Source organism: Typopeltis vanoorti, chromosome 20 (genome assembly GCF_054136105.1).
Source record: "Typopeltis vanoorti isolate ZY-2024b chromosome 20, IOZ_Tvanoo_1.0, whole genome shotgun sequence".
Taxonomy (NCBI): Eukaryota; Metazoa; Arthropoda; class Arachnida; order Uropygi; family Thelyphonidae; genus Typopeltis; species Typopeltis vanoorti.
This window is the reverse complement of record NC_143568.1, coordinates 39334515-39352733: the sequence shown is the minus strand read 5'-3', so window position 1 is coordinate 39352733 and position 18219 is coordinate 39334515. Positions and strand designations below refer to the sequence as shown.

Sequence of the window (18219 nt, the reverse complement as noted above, 5' to 3'; positions counted from 1 at the left end):
ACAAGCGTATAGTAGTTACCGACCACAGACGCGAGACCTCTCGACACTTCTGCGCATGGCAGAAGAAGGCGAATCTATTCCGATAATACGGTAATCAACAACGTTTATTATTATACGTCGGAAAATTAGCTTTCTTTTTTACGGAAATTCTAGTTTTTAAAGTGATAACTATTTTGCTTTTACAACAGTTGGAAAATTTTACTTATAAAGTACGTGATTTCGCGTGTTAGTCACGAATTCGTACATTTCATTGTTCCTTTCTCTCCTTCAACATGAATTGACTCTTCTTGACACTGTGCCAGCCAAGGTTCTCGCATCTGTGGTCGGACAGTACGTTCAGAATTGTATCCTTTCGACTGGATATTATTTTAAGCTTGGCATAGAAATGTGTTATGCAAAGTTCAATTTTGGAAGGAGAGGATTGACTGGTTGTTTGCAAATACGACCGAAGCAGCTAACTACACTATTTACCAATAATTGTCCGGACACTCCTGTTATGGAACATTCCAGGTTAACAAACCTGTTGTTGTTAATCACATAAAAAACTGTGTACAGATAGTAGGAAGCAGTATTTCATCTTAGCGGTTGAATACAGGTGATATGGCAACATGACGTGAACTTAACGACTTCGAGAGATGTGTCTCGTGGGCTGTCACATTGTCACCCAACTAGAGCATCCAAAATCAACAGTTGTCAATGTGATCAACAAATGGAGACGTTCTGGCATCACTAGTGCAGAAAAACTCCCAGGGCGGCAGTCGAAAATAACTGACAGCAGGGTGTTAAAACGGGTGGCACGCAAAAACCGGCTACAATTGGCACAGACCATCCGTGATACGTTCCAGAGCGCCAGTAATACCATGGTAAGCACTAATACTGTACGAAAAGAACTCTGTTTACTGGATTTCCACGGAAGAGAAGCGGCGCAGAAGCCGAACATCACAGCAACGAACTGGGCAGCTTGTCTGATGACCTGGTGCAAAGACCGTGTGAAGTGAACAATTGACCAGTGGAAAACGGTACTCTGGAGCGATGAATCAAGGTTCACCTGTTTCCACCAGTCTGATGGCAGGGTGTGGGTGTGGAGGCAGCCTGGTGAAGGCTTGTTACGCAGTGTGTTGTACTCACAGTAAAGTTTGGTGGGTGCCCCATCAAATGGTTCATTCAGTTAGTTTGGAGTGGGACCACGGGTCGGACCGTGGTTCCAGGAAGGCAGCTACACTGTAGAGTTTTTATGGACGGACCGGTGTTAATATCAAGACGACAATGCCCCATGCCACAAAGCTGCAGCTGTTATGGAATGGTATGAAGAGATGGGTGTTAAACGATTGCCCTGACTTGCGCAGAGTTCTGATCTGAAACACCTGTGGGACGAATTGGAGCGGCGATTGAGGTCCAGTGCAGCACGTCCTCGATCTGTCGCTGAACCCAGTACTGCTTTGAAGGAAGAATGGAGACAAATTCCTCCTGATGTCTGCTGCACATTGGTGGAAAGCCTCCCTCAAAGGGTGCAGGAGGTGAAAGCCAAAGGTGGACATACCCGATATTAGAGTTCGCCTGTTACTATCAATTATAAATTGCTAAAGTGTCCGAACAGTTATTGGCAGATAGTGTATACGAGGCCAATGTATTACTAGTAATACATTGGCCTCATATATATCACTAGTCTGTAAAGTGCGTTTATTTTGGCCGGTTTTCCTGTTTTATTAATTCATTCAATAAAAATAAATAAATAAATAAACAGCATTCGCAATGCTAATTTTGAAATGAATATTCGAACGGGATGTGCTGAGGAAAAGAAAGAATTTTGGAGAGTTTGTGACGATGCATTTCTTTAAGCGCATTCGAATGTTCAGAATACGGAATTCATTATTATAGAGGTTCCATGGCTACAAATTTTGATGAAAATCCTGTGGGTAAAACAATATATGATAAAATATCCAGTGATTTTTTCCTGACCTTTTCTATGGAGTTAAAAAATACGTGTTAGAATAACAGCAAATATGGAAAAAAAAATAAAATAAAAATTCTTCCCCCTTTCATCTTTCATTAAAAGGTCAGAGAAAGACAGAGTACATGTCATTTTTACAAAATTCACGTGATCATTACCATTAGTATAATTATCAATTCTACTATCAAAAGCTTTGGGTGTTAAGATATATATGTATATATATATATACCGGGGGATACGCTCCCTGTCGCCTAAGCCCCCCCCCCCCCGTGTTCCGGACTGGTAGGCCGGCTCTCCTTGAATTCTGATGACTCGAATTTTGTTGAAGACTCAACACTCAGGGTAACCCCTGAGTTTCAAAACGTTTCAAAAAACGTGACATAAAAAGGCTTATCATTTATATATATATATATATATATATATATATATACAATTAAACAAACATTAGGATCCTCTTCTGGGAACCCCTCTTCGGTGAAAGTGTGCGGACTGTGGATTGTGTTGATTGTGGATCTCCCACCACCTCGTATTCCCGAACTGCAAGTGGTATATTATCTGAAAATATGTGAGCTCTGTTGATTTTTTCTGAGTATATGATAAAAACTCGAATTTCTGAAAAAAAACCAATGATATAACTCGTGAACCGACTGAAAAAAAAAAGTTGATAGCTCAGAAAAAGTATCTCTAGTCAGCGACTATCACCTTTCTATTATATTACGAAAAATATGAACTGTGAGGTAGAAAAGGAAGAGCTAGGTAAACAAATACAATTAAAAATGAAAAAAAAAAACCAGCTAAATTTTGGTAGAGCATTCTTGGCAGTTCAAAAAAGTATAACCCTGTAAACTTGGAACTTCTAATCGGAATCGTTATGAAAGTCAAGCCTCTATTCGGAATTCTACAAAATGTCATCTCCAGATTTTCGATACTTTTTTTAAATCTAACTTATAAAATTTATGTGATTTATAAAAAAAAATTAAAATCCTTTTCACTGAAAAATTTTTAGTCTTGTAGAAATACTGCTCCGAGCTGCTAAGAACATATTACGTTTATAAATGGTCCAAACCCCAGTGTTTATTTGTAAGAGTCGCTTGGGCTCACATAATCTTACATCGCCCACTTTTTTGTGAAGCTAATTGTAATCCTCGATAGCTGTATACCAAAACCAATTACTATGTTTTTAATACGTTATTAATATAAAAGGATTAAATCCTGAAATTAGATAGTCTGAAAAGTTAACGAAGTTTTTAAGACAAGTAGAACAGCCCCCCCTCCCCTTTGTCCTTACGACAAAATAAGATGAAAAAAAAATTACCGTTTTTCTTTGTTTTCATACACACGTACGCATCGCCTCCAATTATGGCAAAACGATTCCCCATTAAATCAGCTTAGAGCTGTCCCTTCGTGTTTTAATCCGAGCAATTGTAGAAGCTTTAATTTAAGGCTGTAAGGGGAAATTATTATAATGAGTGCAGCCAATTATCTTGGATCGAATCTGTGCTGTTTTCACGCAACAGCAAAAGCACTCATCGAAAATGGAAAATGGTGTTTTATTTTCTAGAAACAATTACATCGCGAGACCTAAAAAAAAAAAAACAGAAAGAAAAAAAAGAAAAAAAGAAAGAGTACATTTCAGCAAGAAGAAAAATAAAATAATATATATATATAATTTAATTTAAATGACTTAAACACCGAGAATAATAAAGAATAAGATTTAATGAGGACACTACTAGTTTTGTTGGTAATCCAACTTCTTCAGGTGCAAAGTACAAAGAATTATACAAAATAATCCGACAGCAACATTACATATTAATAACAACAGATCTACTATACCTTTTTAAGAAGACCAGTCTGTTGATAAAAAGTCTAATGTTTCTGAGAGTTCTTTTATAATATTTGATGAGAAAAATTAAATTAATAAACATGTTGTTAAACCGAGTAAATCTGCATATGAATATTCATACTCCTTATGACGAGGAGTCGCAACATCTCATCAAAGATTATCAAAGAACTCTCAGAAACATTGGACTTTTTATCAACAGATTGGTCTTCTTAAAAAGATGTAGTAGATCTGTTATTAATATATAATGTTTCTGTCGGATTATTTTGTATAATTCTTTGTACTTTGACACCTGAAGAAGCTGGATTACCAACGAAACTAGTAGTGTCCTCATTAAACTTTATTATTCTTTTTATAAATCTTTATTATTCTCGGTGTTTAAGTCATTTAAATTATATATATATATATAATCTCAGCTATAATTTGCCTGACTCTTTCAGTTCTACTATCAGATACTGGAGATCGCGTGGTTCCACACACGCACAAGTGTACAACAATAGAACTTTAACACGGACTATAGCTCAAATTCATAATAATAACTATAATATTCGACTATAATTTATAGTCGAATATTATAGCTTTATAATTGTATAGCTTTAGAGTGTTCTCAATGTTTTTTTTTTTCTTTCAGTGTCTTTTAATAGCTTTCTATGTTCTTAACGCCTGATGAAGTCAATCCCGACGAAACATGTTGCGTTTTCAAATAAATCTCAATTTGTTATAATTCTCGGATTTTTAGTCAGGTTATATTAAAATGAATATATATATATATAAACAGATGAACACATATTTCGCTACATTTGAACTCTGCTTATAAATATAGTTAAACTACAGTCAATAATTTTCAGAAGTGGAAAAACTTCCTCATATAAAAGAGAATTTATATGATAACTGTTATTCACAATGCATAGCAATTCAATATAAGAGAATTGGTTTACTACATTTCTTTTCTGTTCTATTTTGTCGTTTCCACATTTAATAATAATATGCATATCCCAATGACTCGTAAGTAATCAGCCGTTTGCCTTTATTTATTTATTTGTTATAATTTTTAATGAACCTGAAATGAATCTTCAATACGATCATGCATATGCACAATGAGAGCTATTCGCCAATTAGATCAGTTTGAATCAAGCATAAAATGCAGTGGTTCATCCTATAATACAGAACTAGATTCTCAAAAATCATTTCTTTTCAACTAACCGTTAGATGACTCATAGAAGGAAATAAAATCAGGTCATAGAATGACTGATCATAGAAAATTAGTCAATAGACGTGGAGTAGTTTAGTGAGGGGGAAAAAATGACTGACTTGAAGTTGGGAAAAATGAAATTACGGATTTCTTGTAACCTTTAGAAGCAGTTATGTACAGATGAATGCTGGTGGTGGACGAAAATCATGATCGCTAACAAATTGGATAACTTCTGTACTTGGTTTTGATTCCGTTTGCTTCCAGTTTAAAACATTCATATGAATATACACTCATTTTGAAAGTGTCGTCAATCAAAAGTTCTGAGGCATATCTGAAGTTCATATAAAATAAATTATGAGTTAAAATGGAGTGATGACAGAATTTTCCATTTCACATTATGGAAATATGTGTACGGGAACGATCTTAAGAAGTCCTCAACCAACTTCAGAAAATTTCCGAAAAATAGAAAGAGGCGAATTTGGCTTAGTTTGGCTATATTTTGAGAGTTGTGTCGAAGTAAACAGAGCATCAATTTCATAGTGACAGTCACAGTACCTGAAGATTTTTTTTTCTCTCAGGTTTGAGTCAGATGTAAGACAATAACTGTTTCAGTAATGTCAGCTCATTAGTGAGATGAGCCAGATGTGCTTCTTGTTGAAAGTATGATGCAAAAACTATGCAGACTATAAGAATTTTATCATCATTATCATTAACAATAGACTGACTGACTATAAATGTCCGGAAAAGTTCTTAGTGCAATATAAAGAGATTATTTATAAATAAAGCATATTATTTTATTAAACATAATTATGTTCCCATAAAAATTAATCACATGGGTTTAGATCACAAAAACAAAGGTTATCCATAACCGAATCAATCAGCAAATTGAAGTAGCTAAAATACTGCATGTATTATGTTGCGTTTGACTTAATATAATACAATTTACATTAATTGTAAGTTGGTATAAATTAGATTTCGTCAAACACAGCAGAAGTAGTAAAAATAAATAATAAAAGAATTATAAAAAAATCATAAAAACGCACAGTATATCCATGACGTCTTTCATAAGTTACAGCCCAACCAATCAGAATATTAGTCTGCCATTCCATCATCACCAAAAATATTCATGAAGGAAATATGAAATTTCCCCTCCTTCCTGAAGGGAAGAGGGAGAAATGGACTTCGTCAAACTCCGAAGTACTTCATCATGTTGGATATGCGGAATATGTTTTACAAAATATGCGCCAGCAGACGTCTTTTTGAACGTCTCGATTTTGTTATTAGTTATTTATTGTCATTAATTATTTCAGAAACCTGTTCTTGAATTCGTTAAAAGAAGAAAAAAAAATATTTCGAAATACACATTTTCTTTAATGAGAAAAAAATAGCCGCTGGAGAATATTAACTGTAATTTTTTTTTTTTTCCATAAAATCCGTCGAGAATACTGCGTGTTTTTTTTATAAATTTTTATAATTTTTAGTATGTGATAATTCAGAGCCATTAATTAAGAAATAAAAGTGCTATTATTTCCAAAGCAAATTCATAACGACTTCACTTTAAACATTCCTATCATACCTATATAAAATCTGATTAAGACTGTTAATGTTCTGAAATCCTACTTGAAATGTTCTTTTATATTTTAAATAAACTATGATTTTTCATGTCAAATTTATTTTTCCTCTTTCTTTTCTAAGTTATACCATTGTAAGTTTTAAAAAAAGGGGAGAGAGAGAAAGAGGGGAATGCAAATATACTGGATCTGAAAAGCGAGTTATTGCATTTGGTGGGGGAAAGAGAAATGAACTTGAAATCATGCAGATTACAGGAGGAATTTTCTATTGCTTTTCACCGTTATTATCATTATATATATATATATGTATATTAAGGCAGGGATAAGCTGGTCCAGAGGCAGGAAAGATTCTTCCACCATCGCATAAGACCGCCTAACTCACCTTCAGCTGACAAAGGCGTTATGAAGGTTCTTTGCGTCCCAACCGGAATTCAAATTCAGGTTTTTCCTACCAAAGGATGTCGTTATGTCGTTGTTAAATGCGGAGGAAGACAAGGTCCCTTGGCTAGTAGTTAAACTAGCAAAGGGCCCTCTGACAAACACAGGACTGAAAACGCAGCAGAATATTGAATAATACATGAAAAGACAAAATACAAAAGGCAGAAATTAATTTTTTTCCATATATTTCTTTTCTTTTCTTCCTTTTTTTTCCCCTAGATTGCTCACAGTGTCAAAACATATTCATTTCCTTCTACGATGACAAACTACAGTTGACAAAAAGAGTAATAATTTTGTTTTGGGAAGGCTTAGGTTTAAATCCATGCAAAAAAAAAAAAAAATTGCAACTGAATTTTCTTGTTTCAAGTTCTTCCTAATCCCCTTACAGGTAAATTTGATTGGTTTTCCCGCAAACAGCCTGAGAACATAACACATGGCATACTCAAAACAGATCGAGTCTCTAAAAATCCTTAATATCTCCCAGCGATCATTACGGCTCATTCAACACTACAAAAGGTCCAACGTGGAAGGTAAAGTTTCTTTATAAAATTCTGTATTTTTTTAAAAATAATTTATTTATGCTTTCTTATTTCTAGAAGCCTGTTAGCTAGAGTTTCGAAGAATTTTATCTATATGTTCACTGGGCATCCACAGATGCCGTATGGTCACTCCGATGCTCGTTGATGTGCCACACCAGACCTCGCCATTCGAAGAATTGAGGGTTGATTAATAAAAAATAAAAAAAATAGTAAAATGTACACTATATTTGTAAATGAGGGGAAATTGCACATAGAAAAAAGTAGTCGTAGTACTACCACTAGCAATGAATACATCTTAATTCTGCAATATACACCATTCGCGAAATGCCTCCTTTCATTTCATGTCTCAGTGGTGTTGTCGAAAGGATATCCAACAGCACATCAAAAACAATATAAGGCACCTTTCTCAAAAACTGTGAGAAAAAATAACCTTACGCATATTAAAGCACCATATGCTAAATAAATACAAAGATATACAAATAAATGGAAGCCCGAGTGACCCCATATTTTGACTCTTCACAGACGCTTTTTCTGATTATTCTCCCACAAAACGTATTTGTCCATAAAGAATGAATAATGATTGTATGACAGTAGAGTATATTAGTACGCTAGTTCAGTTTTTTGTTTTTATTTACAAACCTTTTCAAACAGCGTTAAAATAAAAAAAAAAAAAATTAAAAAAAAAACGGAGTAAATCATCGATCGCTCGCGGAGCAAGAAAACCGATTCTTCTACAAAGAATGAACAACAATTGCAATACTTAGGAAGTAGGCTAAATCGGTTTCGAAACAGGACACAGAGAAAGTTCAAGTACGCGGTATAAGCTCACTGAATCGCATGAGTTTCAACAATCGCCATCATCATTCAGTTTTCCTCTCTCTGCCTTTGTCTAGGTGACGCTTGTCAATAATCAAAGATTTGATACTTCAGTATTTTGATCTTGTGGGAAAACGAAGCGCTTCTCGTTTTCTGTTTCAGCCACATCGTCTATAAACTGGTGGAAATAAAAAGACTCGAGAGTCAACTGGAGATCAAGATTTGAAAATTGAACTCCTTAAGTACGTTCATGTAAGTATCCCCTTATCGAATTCGCCACGTTTTTCCTTTTCCTTTCTCCCTTCTCCGAGCCGTGTTTCAGGAGACCATTAGTGGCCAGTTTAGACAACTTTAAACTTTGACCACCGCTCCACTTTCCGCTTGGTTGGTCCTCTGCAGAGGCAACAAGCAGCAAGTGTTGTACAAGCAGAAGGAGGCTATCTTTCTATAGGGAAGTTAGCGTGTCAGTTTGTCACGCCATACGTCAAACAACCCCGTAATCTGATTACTCCGCTGGCGTCTCGTCCAAAGCGGCCATTAGTACGCTTTATCCCTATCATCTCGGGATTAGCGATGGCATGCGACGGACTTGAGGTCACGCTCTACGGAAGAAGATACTCCATAACGAACACACGGCGCGGCGGCTGGTTAGGCGGGAATATCGAGAATAGGATAAGAGGGCGGGTGGGGTTGATGGGGAGAAGTAGACACGGGGGGAAGGGGGTCGCTTTGAGTGGACGTTATTGAAACTCGGCCACGGTTGGTTGTTAATGAGCTCAATTCCGCCGCTACGAATGAGCGAACTCTCTTCTGGCCGACACTCGAGTGCTGACAATTACACGGGGCAGTGAGAACGCTACACGCGCGACGGCGCGTCATTCCTGTTAGCTCAATTACCAAATGCTCGCTCTAATTTGCGCTGTCGCATGAAAAGGGGGATTTATTAAATGTCGCTTTAGCCGCGCGTGAGCGTCTCATATGAAACGCTACCGTGATTGAAGTTCTCCAAGGCATAGACCACCGGAGGTCGCTGATGAAGAGTTAATTGGTGCGGAGCTCGTGCAGCGATTCCGACCAACGGAGTAATGGCAGCGACGAGGTTAATTCACACAGCACAGATATTGTCATTCCTCAAGGACTAGCCGACTCCCGGCTGGCCTGGAATGCTCACGAATAACAACCTGGACTAAGTAAGGGATGTTTACAAGTCGCGTGAACACTCTTAGCGGAAGTTATAACCTGGTCCTTGGAACGCATCTGATTAACATGACAGATCTCGAGCGGTGCTTCAGTTGAATATTCGTCCCTCCCCCATCTCTCTCGTAAACCTGCAATCGTTTCAAAATTAAAGAAAGCGCTGTCCTCGCTTGAACAGTTTCCCACAGGGAGGGCATGTATCGGATTTATTTGGAAGTGAAAAGATCGATTACTTGGGTAATCATCGGAGCGCGTCTGCTGTGTTAGATGCATTGCCTTCAATTATCTTTCACGACTCAAACCTATTTGTTTACTTTAGCTACCCCCCCCCCCCCCTCTCTATTCCACTATTATTCCCAACATCCTGAAAGTGGCTGTTTTCAGAAATCAATATTGAATCACGGATGTTTACTAGAGAGAGTTCTCTGCTTAGATTTCTATGAGATTAATGCTTATATATGTGAATTCACCATTAAATTATACACACACACACGCAAACAAAACAACGCTTCTTTCCCCAAGAAACTACATAACATAACAATATAGTTTTTAAATCCACTTCTTAGAACGCATTTTTCAGAGAAGAACAGAAGAACACCATTTTAAAAAAATGCGTATAAGAATTTCTTCCTAAATAAAAAAAAAAACTGTTTTAAAGTGAAAATCGATTTTTTTTCCCTTTTATGTATATTATCAGACGATATAATGCATTCAACACTCGATGGAATTAAGGCACATATTCAGCCTAAGCATATGAAAGCTTCAAATGGTTCTCAATGGAAGCAGCCGAAAGAACAATGCGCGTCCTTCGGTTAGAAAGGCTTCGGTTGAAATTCCATTCAGGACCGAAGAGCCTTTAAAAGAGTTTTTTTTTTTAACTACTGAAAGTAAGTTAGTGTTGTAGAACTTTTCCTCCATAAACTTGGAGGAAAAATAGCTGTCTTAGCTGTCTATATATTGTGATTCTCTACTCATTCTTCGAGTGTTCTACGGGGATGTTTCTCTCTTTTTTGGGAGAAGAGGGGAATATAACTGGGGTATTCTTCTGGAAAAATTCCTTCTGTCTCCATAGAGACCAGTTAAATAAATCCATTTTAAATACATCTAGAGCATTCTTTTGTCTCTTAGGCTCAAGCTATCATTTGAGCTTGCCGCTATTTCTGTTGTTCATGTAATTTATCATACTAGTTTGGTTTCATTCAACTATTGAGTCTATAATCGAGACTCAATGGTTTACTCGACCCACTGATGGCTTTTCAAAGAATCAACCAAACTTACCGGAATCTAATCCATATCATTGGTTCAGGTTGAGTTAAAAGGAAATTAGGCTCCCCGCTCTACATCGGACAGTTCCCCACTTTATCGTTAGCATGTTTATTTTCATCTAACCTTCTAGAACCAGAGTGCTTTCAGAAAAAGAACAGCAAAAAAAAAAAAAAGTGTAGTTAAGCGAAAATAACAATCTCCAAAAGGGTAGTTTTGCTGTCCCTAGATCACGAATACTGCTAATCGCATAATGCCATTTAAAATTTTCTCCTCTAATAAGACACATGGACACCCCAAGAAATATAGTAAGATCTAATTTTATCTTAATATCTTATCCAATGTAGGAACCCTGTCTTTTATATATATATAAGAAATAATGTATTTGAGCTTTATTAATCTGAATCATTATGCGTGTAAAGTATCACAATTTCTTAATGCATTAATGCAACATTTCAAATAATTATTAGAAAAATCTATGTATACTCGACTCACTGATGGCACAATGTTTACCAAAATACAGAAAAAACATAACTGAAAGATTAAAAGCATGCAAACCATGCAACAGCTTATTATAAACTTAATAAAATGTAGTTAGCAACAGCTCCAATTCAATGTAATTGTGTATGTTGTTCGAGAATTTGCAAGTTAACAGATTAAGAGGGCTTCATAACATCATTTATTAACGAATAATATATATATTCAGCCTGATATGCTCAAACAGAGCTTATTGTGATGGATCTTTAACCACCAAACAAACAAAACTATTTTATTATATGGAGAGAGAGAGAGAGAGAGAGAGATGCTGAGGTTGGATAGTTGGCTCGTTGTTTAGAATTACGGCCTAAGTAACTATGGCTTGTGAAGTCAGTGTATTATAACTGTTAACTGAGTGCGTACTTTTGGTGTTTGTGTGCCTGTTTTGCGATGAAGAACAGAGTTTCAGGAAATCATGCTGAGGTGATGTGTGGATAAAATCACACCAGAAACCGTTACACAACACACATATTAAATGTGATCTACCCCCCCCCCCCAAGAAAGGTTATAAATCTATAGTACATTAGTATCATGAATAGGCTAAGGATTTTTTTCTATTTTCCGTATTTGTTATTTATTTTTTCCATAGTCCAGAAACCGTGCTCTAAAATACCAACGGAACTTTTTTTTAATCTACTTCAGGCCTCCAATAAGCGGGGAAGTGGGCTCAGAACGGACAATGAAATTCATCTTCCACCTAAACACAATCACATACATCCATGTCTACGGCGGGATTCAAGCTCGAAGCCCATTGGTTGGAGAATGGATACGCTAACCACTCGGCCGCCAAGTCTGGTGAACATATTAAATACAATAAATTAGTGCTCTTCAGTGAGTCTAAATGCTTACTTTGTTTATGGTTATTAATTGATGCCCCCCCCCTCTCTCTCTCTCTCTCTAAGTACCGTTCAGAGAAGAGTTTCCCTGAATGGCTTTGACTCACTCTTGTTGTCAACACCTCAGACATTGTGAACTAAGGTGACCATTCAAAAGGCATAACGCTAAAAAGGTTTTAGCAGAGTTCAGCAATAGCTACCAAATTACTCACTTAAACCCGAGCGAAGAATTTTGAAAACGGGACTATTTTACTCCCTTTCACGTTTGCATTCTCGGAGAGGTCTTAAACTAAGCGTGGAAAGGGCTAGAATAATGGCAGAAAAGTAATAAGATTACTTTTCTGCCATTACATTTCTCGGTTGAGTGTTATCTAGTTTTAAAAAAGAACGCTTTAACCTTTAGTATATATGAGCAAGAAATACAGCAATAGCGACAGCACAGGAAATCGGCATTTTCGTAGGCTAGATTAAAAAGAAATAACAAGAATTACGTGAATTAGATTGAAGATTTGAAATCTTTTGCAAGCATAGTCAAGCATAGGGGGACAAAGTCGAGATCGAAAAACATCGTCAAGATAGACAATCACTAGAAAGCGAACAAAACTGGATGCATCTTTTCAATGGTTGCAGAGGATAGAAATAAGCCCAGGAAAATAAAATATTATTATTATTATTATTATTATTATTATTATTATTATTATATTACCAACAGGAGTCGAGAGACTCGTCGTGGATGAGTCTACACTAGGGATCGGCAAACTTTTTAGACCATTGACCCCTCCATGGAATCCTTGATCCCTCATCGACCCCCATCACGTTAAATAAATGAATAAATGTTATCAATAATAAATTTCTCAATTAAAAAGAATAATTCCTTCACCCTTTTACTGCCTTTCTGTTCTCGATAAGAAATATTTAAAGAAATTTAAAGAAAATACTTAAAGAAATGTATAAAGAACATTAAAAATTTACTTACATTTTATTGATTTACTTGGAAGTTAATGAGAAGGATGTGTTTGATGAATAGTTGCATGCTTACTAGTTGTTGCTCAAAATCGTTTTAGGTGTTTATTGACCTTTAGAATTTTATCGACCCCTTGGATAGCACATCAACTCCCAGGGGTCGATATCGACCACTTTGCCTACCCCTGGTCTACACAGATATATTTAAAATTTGTAATTAAAAATCTTTTCGTATTTGATTAAACATTAAACATAAATAAAAAACACCTGAATATTATGAATAACATGAGAAATTAAATAAAGAATTTAGCTTTCTGTTTTCTGAGTATTCAAATCAGAGGAGGGAAGGCTTAGCATCCTCGTAGAAAAACATGAAAAAAAAAAAAAAGACGATACATATTTATCATTTCTGATTAAGTTTTCATTTCTGTCTAATTTAATGTCTCCTTCTTTCTATTATATTTTTCTATTTAACAAAATAATAATTCTGCTCTCTCTCTCTCTCTCTCTCTCTCTCTCTCTCTCTCTCTCTCTCTCTCTCTCTCACACACACACACACACACACACACACACGAGTGTAGAGTAGTGTCAAGTTTTACCGTTTCGCGATCGTGCAATGTGCCGCTACTCGTCTCATTGGAAAATTGTAGTCTTAACGAACTCTAGCTTCCAAGTTTCCTGCATGTTAAGCAATGGACGCGATAAAAAAATAGCGAAGTTGATCAAGCTTTGTATATGAATAGTAATTTAGTCAAGCTGTTGTATTTTGAAGGAAACTACTTGAGTTTTCCTCGAAATACAATATCATCAGAGCAGTGATAGTGTTACTACTATTTTTTGCTTCTCCGAGCAAACAAGCTGTCGTTGATACCTGTTGAGATCTTGACAAATTTTGAACTAGAAAAACCTTGAACTAGAGTCACTCTCCGTATTATCCTCATAACGGGGTTTTGAGTATGGGTCATGTTACTTCATCATAAGTTAGGAATTTAGTTGCCTTGGAGATGTATCATTATAAACCAAAGTGCTTCAACATCTAAAATGCTAACATAGCTGTCCACTTTGTAACTTAATTGCTAAGTGGTAAGAAAATCCTCTCTCCTGCCACATGTAATTGTCACAGTAAGACTTCCAGTCCCACTGTGTCATGCATATTTGTGAGTCTTTAGGTGGTAAATGATTTTCAATGTGCAACATCACCTTTATTACAGGTAGATTACAGTGGATTCAAAAAGTATCATGTTTGCTTTCAAGAACAGGATCCGAACATTATTTAGTCAACAATTCTAATGAGCTTCAGGTTTCCAGTCTTTTATTGGGATTATCATAAAAAGTATATATATGTTTGTTAAAATTGTTATTACTGCATATGATATCATAATATACATTTTCATCTCATATCGTTTCTTAGCTGAATAAGAAACTCAAAGAGTTTCATGCCGAATATAGTAGAAACTATATAAAGTTATATAAAGTATATATAAACTATATAAAGTTTCCAAGCATAAGCAAATACCTGCAGTATCCAGGTATTTGCTTATGCTTGGAATCGCCGAACTTTATATAGTTTCTACTATATTCGGCATGAAACTCTTTGAGTTTCTTATTCGGCTAAGAAACGATATGGGATGTAATATCCCTTAACTTAAACAAGTCATATGTCGCCGAATCGAAGCCTTTGGTTCTTCATATATCTAATAATTTATTAGGACACCTCTCGGCAATACTCATAGAAGGGTTGTAAGTTCTGTTCGCTACAAACTTGATATTAACTAGGTCTACCTACTCACTGATGACTATCCACCCCAATGAGGGTGGAAACCGGTGCGGGGCGGATCTGGCTTTGAGAGGCTCCACTTGGAGGTAGGTTTCTGCCTGTCTCCGAGTGGGGCCACCGCTGAGATTATGGCTCTGCTTGGTGGTGGGGTGAGCCTACCACTGGGTAGGGCCAATGCTGAGAAGTTCTTCTCGGTGACGGGGTGAGCTTGTCATCGAGTGGAACAATGCTGAGTTGGGCGATCTTTCGGGATCGTCTCATTTTTAGAGCCCGCTTCACCTATTCACCTATACATAAGGTTGAAACCGGTGGGGGCTATTATGAGTTCGCTCTCTTAAGGTTTTTGCCTTAAGGGAGAAATTTGAGTCTCCGGGGAAAGTGTTCTCCGGCAGGGCCCGCTGAAGGGCTTTGTCGGTGAATGCTTTTCTCCGGAATTTGAGCGGTTCTGCTCGGTGGTGGCGTGTGGGTGGAAGGCCATCACTGAGTGGAGCCAACGCTGAGATGGACGGTCTTTCGCCCACAATTGAGTGGCCTAGGGATCGTCCGAATTTTTAGAGACGGCTTTACTTATTCATAAGATTGAAACCGGTCTGGGTAGTGACCTTCTCTCATAATGTAGAACAGTAATACAGCTCCTATAGGAGCTAAGTTCACATTATGGGTAAATATCAAGAATAGTGATCGGAGCTTGCTCCACCTTTGACATGAGTTGCCTCAGCTTGCACTACCTTAAGGGTCAGTTGCTGCAGTATCCAGGTATTTGCTTACGCTTGGAATCGCCGAACTTTATATAGTTTCTACTATATTCGGCATGAAACTCTTTGAGTTTCTTATTCGGCTAAGAAACGATATGGGATGTAATATCCCTTAACTTAAACAAGTCATATGTCGCCGAATTGAAGCCTTTGGTTCTTCATATATCTAATAATACATTTTCATGTTTTTAAAGAGATTCTTCACTAGATATTTATAATATATTGTATAAAATTCGCATAATTACAGTTATTTAAATGAATATTTCTTTTATTTTTGAAGCGCATTATTGGAGAAAACTTCAAGAGGTGAATAAGAATTTTGTATCTGAATTTTGTGTAATTATATTTAAATTGGTGCATTCAACTGAATCTTTAAATATAAAGATCATATTACAAAAATAAAAAAATAAAAATAAAAAACTGAGCTTCTCTAATTAAAAATAATTTAGATTCATATCTTTACTGGGTTATAATTCAGAAAAGAAATATTACAATGTAAATTTCCAGGAAGAAAACAAAAGAATTTATAGTAAATGCAAGTTTAGGACGGAATTTTTTTTATTATTATTGAAGAAAAAACTGCAGTCAACTAAAGTTCCATTCTCCCACTGATGAACGGCAGCTTATTGCAGCGACTCCGTTAATTGAATTAATACGAATGAAGAACACTGGAGGATTCATTACTTGATCGGCTGCTCTGTAACCTCGTAATTAGTTTTACGACAGAATTCTATTAATCTCCTGTCTCGTAACGCTTTTGCAGTTTATAAAAGTAATTTGAATACATCGCGGTATTTGGCAGCGTGGTAATTTATTTCATTTTCAGAACGTCCTCAACGGCAGGATATTACAACCACTTTGTGATCATTTTCATCATAATTATAATGTGTGTGTGTGTGTGTGTGTGTGTGTGTGTGTACATCGCGCGATCGCGCTCGACCCTTCTTTTGACAATAACTTCAGTTCTTACAAATTCACTGACTTTTTCTCACTCTTTTAATTATTTTTTTTTTGGGGGGGGGGGCTCAAAATAGTAGTTACTTTTAATACCGTAGTTCATACTAATAGATAAATATTTACAAACATAAATAAAGGATCTGACAAAATTTTAACTTTATTATGATAAGAAAACGTTCCAGCACAATCATAAAAGAGAATCTGGAGTGAGTTTTCATAATAATTTAAAATAAATAAACTGTAACCTCTAAAACATCTAAAAACTCAATGTGAAATAGAACTGACAACATTTTGTTATGCTGAAAATAAATATGTCCTGTATGTGATGAAAGATAGAAAGGCATTGTATTAGCAAGTCATAAAAATGGAAACATGCCAAGTATTTTTTTTTTAATAAAGACAGAATTTTTATGTGGTTTTCAATATATACTTCTAGTTATATTTAAAAGAACACAATAACAAAAACAAAACAAAAAGCAAGTATTATATTATAATGGCAGCATACTAGTTCTTTTTTTTTAGCAATAAATCTACACTGAAAATGGTCATGAGACATGGCCAAATATTTATTAAATTTGTTTATAAATATTACATGGGTGTTTTTTAATGGGGAGGAGAGAAAGATATCCCTTTTTGTAATAACTCTATGGGTCTGCGCTTGCTGAATAATTGTGCGAATCTTCTCCATTCACTCGCCTATCATAATCGTCTGCAACTTGTGGTTGGCGGAGATTTCCACCTATCATACTTCGCGCTTAGTGAAATGATGCACCGCGCAAACTCCACTGATGGATTGCCAATGTGGTTGGTCTTGAGGGATATTCGCGCGCGTCATAATACCGTCACAATGTTATGACGAACCATATCTGTGTCGACTTCAGGCAATGTGCTAAACGATAACATTGCGCCTATCCACGAACAGTGATAATTAAATCGAAACTGAGGTCTCCCACAATGTAATTTTGAATAAGAAATAAGGTTTAGAGTCTGCAAACTTTTGGCTTCTTCACTAACAGTGTTTTCCAGTCGCAATGGAAGCCACCCCGTCTGCAGGTTGTAAGTAGAAGTCTCAGACTTTATATAGTTCTTATTACTGCAATGAAAATCACGTGTATTTGTTGTCAGATTATTGTTCTAAGTAATATTTAACATGCCATGCTTTACTTTTTATGATCTCATATTTTTTCATATGTTTTATATATTATGCATTTTTAATTGCAAACTGCGTATTCTGTATTATTTAATTCATCATTTTTTTTAACTGTTCAGTTAATTTATATGCTATGAAAAATTCGCAACTATAAAACGTGAATTACCACAATTATTTGTTTTGCTACTGATAAACAGTGATAGTCACATGTTTGATGTCTAGGTCCAATTTGCATTCCGTAAAATAATATGTTGATTTTAATGACCATTTTAAGGCTTTCTACATTAATAATAACTGAGTATTGGCTTCGTATTCCAGTAATATAGAAATATTGAAAGACGTGCTCTTCAACATATATTCATATGATAATTTTACATCTATACTAGAAATTAAATTAAACTAAACATTTAAATTAAACTCGAACTTCAACCCCAATA

General features: G+C 35.8%; 1 protein-coding gene across 2 annotated transcripts in view; it reads right to left on the bottom strand.

The window, feature by feature from the left end:
- LOC150095386 (lysosomal Pro-X carboxypeptidase) overlaps positions 1 to 18219 on the bottom strand; it is a 276707-nt gene that overhangs the window by 162104 nt on the left and 96384 nt on the right. Inside the window, exon 1 of one of the 2 annotated variants that reach the window (XM_090410436.1) lies at positions 13157 to 13173. The exons of the other annotated variant lie outside the window; for it this stretch is intronic. The gene's annotated coding sequence lies outside the window, so the exon portion shown is untranslated. Of the gene's footprint in view, positions 1 to 13156; positions 13174 to 18219 lie in introns of those variants that run through there. 2 annotated transcript variants of the gene reach the window in all.